This window comes from Genypterus blacodes, unplaced genomic scaffold, assembly GCF_046128005.1.
Source record: "Genypterus blacodes isolate CSIRO-AG114 ecotype Tasmania unplaced genomic scaffold, CSIRO-AGI_Gbla_v1 ptg000061l_1, whole genome shotgun sequence".
Lineage (NCBI taxonomy): Eukaryota > Metazoa > Chordata > Actinopteri > Ophidiiformes > Ophidiidae > Genypterus > Genypterus blacodes.
Genome location: NW_027466873.1, coordinates 204942 through 209093, shown reverse-complemented (window position 1 = coordinate 209093; position 4152 = coordinate 204942). Strand labels below are relative to the sequence as shown.

Here is a 4152-nt window from a genome sequence, read left to right as displayed (position 1 = left end):
TACAGAGCTTGTTGCCACCCTCTGCCAGCACCAGAGACAGGAGCCAAATCCAATTCAATTCAGGTCACATGTCTGTCCACTCAAGTATTCTTCAAAGTTCTCTCTTTGTCTGTCACCCTCATCATCATCATCCTCACACACAACATTATCCAGTGTGACTCAGAGGGGAGGAAGTCACCTGCCAAGCTACAAATATCACTTTGTTCTCTCTCTCAGTGCAAACTGAAACTAAATCCTGAGGAATTACCTGAACTTCACAAAGTGAATGTAATAAAGTGACAGAACTTTCAACAACCTAATGAATGCATAATTACCATTGAAATGCTTTTTCGGGATTTTTAATCACTTTATCCCAGGAATTCACTCCACTCACTAAACCAAGAAGTTCCTCTTTATCTAGAGAGAATGTCTGTCAAAAATATTTGGACCTGTAATACAAACCTGTGGACGATCTGCCTGAGCCCAACGTGCATAAATGAATTTTCCTACAACAGAGAAAAAAATTAAGAGAACACTTAGTCATCAGGGATATCAATTGTCATTTTAGGAAGCATAAATGCTTGTGAATCAATGTCACCTGCTTTGGTACAAATGAAAGTGACAACAGATGCAACAAAGAGGCAAAAAGCAAGACAACCCCTAAAAAGAGAATGGAGTGGATGTGATGAAGGCATTGATGCCATCAAATTGAGCCCCTATTAGACGTCATGTATTGGTCATCAATCGGTTCTTCATCATCATATGCATCCCATATGGTCTAGCGGTTAGGATTCCTGGTTTTCACCCAGGTGGCCCGGGTTCGACTCCCGGTATGGGAACATGGATCCGGTCTATTCCAATCTATTAACCCCGATACATCTGGGCTCACAATATGAGTTCCTGTGATGTAATCGACCCAAGTTGGATGACCTGTGATTTCCTATTTTTAGTTTGATCTTCAGTGTGAATTTGAATCCATCCCTCAATCTGCTGATTTTGGTTTCGATTATCCATTAGATCATTTTGTTCCTACACGTGCATCAGTAAAGGTTTTCAACTTGAATAATTAATTCATCAAGAACCGATATGCGATTTAAGTGTTCCCTTATATAGTTGTGTTAGGTTAACACTGTATGCCTTTAAAGTAGTCCATGTTTTCAGTGTTTTATGGGCAGTTACACCACCGCAGCAAAATATTAAAATTGCACAAATAAAAGAAAATTGCTTGTGGCCATTTTAAGTAGCTCCTGGCCTGGAAAAGGTTAGTGATCCCTGCTCGAAGATTACCAGGCCCCACAACAACCCATTTTACGCCTGTAGCTCTTTGATTTAAATGGCATAAGCGTGAATATTAGGTCAAAAGACGCCTCAAGCGTGGACCTCAGGATCATTTAAATCTGATTATCCACATGCTACTTAATCCCTAAAATACCACACATAAAACACACAAACTCAAACAAGACCAAACTCAAAGTATTTGTGCATCACAAAAGTTCAAATGTGGCCTTTGTCTCAGATTTTGTTCCTCATTATGTCAATAATGGTGACAAATGAGGTGTTTCTGTGTTTTTGTGTCACTGTTTGTAAAATCTGGGGTTAAACTGTATTTCAATTCTGAATTCTCAAAGCAAAGGAAGAAATTAGAAGCAAATGTGGGTAGGCCTTCTCCAGCCCAGAAGGTTCATTGTAAATTGAATGCATGAGATTAAAGTATATAACCTGATTTAATGTGTCACATAGAGGAAACATGTTGAAGCAGTTTTGTGTCTTAGTGGAAATAATTATTTTTGAAGAATCTAGAATCTGCGACAGCTTAACACGTTTTAATGTAATTCCATACAATGTTTCCCCCATATTTTTTACACTTTCAATACACACTGAATTTCCTTCTGACAAAATAAAATATTGTTGGGACATCAATGGTCAAAGTTTAAAAAAATAGAAAAAAAGGTCTGTTTTTTGTTCAATCAATATCCAATTGTAGGAGACAGAGAGGGAAGCAGCACAAAGAGCATTGCTGATTTGCTTGTTTGAGGCAGGGAAGGTAAAATTTATGAAGGAGGTTCACAGGTGTGAGAGGTGAAACCGCCTGAGAGCCTAATGATCTGAGGGGGCCATGAAGCACTCCTCAGGGAGCCCCAATAAAGGCAAGAGAGAGAACGACCACACCAAGGAAAGACACGGTGGTCTCACTGTGCCGAGTGGAGAGTTTCCCTTTCAATAATGCAACAGCTGATGAGGTTTGATCATCCGAAGAAGCCTGAATGTTATCAGCCAGCACAGAAACAAACGTGATCTGATTTAACTATTTCATATCTTTTCACATGTTTCTATGATGGCATCATCACGACATACATTAAGTGATTGTAGTGATTATATCTGTGCAAATACATCCGGTCTAAGTGCTTTGCTAAATGTCCAATCTGCCACATTGTGTCAAAATTGTGTTTATAAAAAAAGTGAGAAACTATTCAGAATGTGTCAAAGTGTAATTAAAATCCAGAGCCCAGGTCAGTCATTCAATTCATCAGTAGATACAGTCTTTGAAAGAACACGGTGGACGTGAAGGTCTGAGCATCGGTGGCAGTATTTAATAGAAAAGCTTCAAATTAACACCAAGCAGATAGAAGGCTACACTAAAGGAATAATACTGAGCTTTTACAAGCCTCCGCTATAAAGGACCAAATGAAAGGTGAGTCTTAATTCTACCTGCAGTAATGGCCCACATATAGTGACGAGTGAATGAGCTCAGACCACACATCACACCAAAGGACAAAGTCGTTTGTTCCAGTGTGTCATAAAATTAAATTCCCAGTGTTCATTAAACTGAACCTGCTCATTACCCCAGTTGCCATAAGCTCACTGATTATTAGAATGCCTTTAAAATCTGCAATTCCCTGTTTATGTTTATTTCAGCATAAACCTTTGAGGGTTATTTATGCTTTTATTTGCCCCTTCTGTTGGTCTGCATTTTGCTTTTTATTGTGTCGTTTTAATTTCCCCCTGAGGTGACATCCAGATAGGAGCAGAATAGATGGAAATACATGATTGTCCCGGCAAAATTCATCATGAAAAATGCATCTGACACCTGTGTAATTTGCCTAATCATCTCTTCCTAATAAGCTCCCTCCATTAATTATGCAATACTTCCACAATGCAATCAAGATAAAAGTAAATCTGATGACTTAATACCCTTCAAAATAATTACCCTCTCCTACCCCTTCACAAAGCCCGAACCCGCACCCCCTCTCTGGGACAGCTCATCTTCATTGTTCCTCCCTTTTTCTACAGGATTTTAATTGGGATTAAAGGGAACAGGCCAAATGTGGGTTGTTGTCAGGGTGAGAGTGAAGCTGACTGTAATGTTGCTGTGAGAAAAGGATCCAAACCCCAACATACACAAAGTTTTACCAGTTGAGCCAATTCTTCATTTTCTTTGTGCTCTCGATTTATTAAAGGCACTTTGATTGACGTCTTTGTACTTGGGGCATACCGTGTATCACAGATACGACTTCTGTGCCAGAAAATGCACAATAAGTATCACCTTACTACATTTTGCCATAGAGCCATTTGTATATTGTCCACAGACATGTATAGAGAGGACTTTGTTGCATGCACAAAAGTTATTTTTATACACCGTAGTAACGTTTCATTTCATCAATGAAAGGCAGAACATAATCTTTATTTTGTGAATGGCACATAACGTCATTTTGTTGAAGGAATACAATGAATTTCATTTCATTCCTTTCATCCACATCGATGTTAATTTATTTACCAATACTTAATATTGTGGACGGCAGTTCTTGCTTCATTCATGCCAGGTCAGGTCATGCAATGCATGTCAGGTGGATTGACTCTTGCAGTACAGAGTTATTTCATCACAACAGAATCAAAATACATGCATACATACTGCATTTGTCTTTTGTGTGGCCTAAACGTAAATGTTATTCAATATTTTTTTAATAAGGTGTAGCAGTGGCTCACACCACTCTATGATTAGTGTAAAGGCAGAAGGAAAGAAGATTTTCTGTAGGAGAAGAGTCTGCTGTTTAACTATATTGAATTTAACTGCCCACCCTACTCACCCATCCATTGGTGCTGGTGTTGCACCCCATAGTTTCCAGTGTAAGCATGATTACATTACAGTCATTTAGCAGATGCTTTTATCCAAAG

General features: G+C 38.8%; 1 non-coding gene across 1 annotated transcript; it reads left to right on the top strand.

Moving 5' to 3' along the window:
- Positions 1–746: 746 nt before the first annotated feature.
- trnae-uuc (transfer RNA glutamic acid (anticodon UUC)) lies at positions 747–818 on the top strand. Its single transcript has one exon. It is a non-coding gene; the product is annotated as a tRNA-Glu (tRNA).
- The last annotated feature ends 3334 nt before the right edge of the window (positions 819–4152 follow it).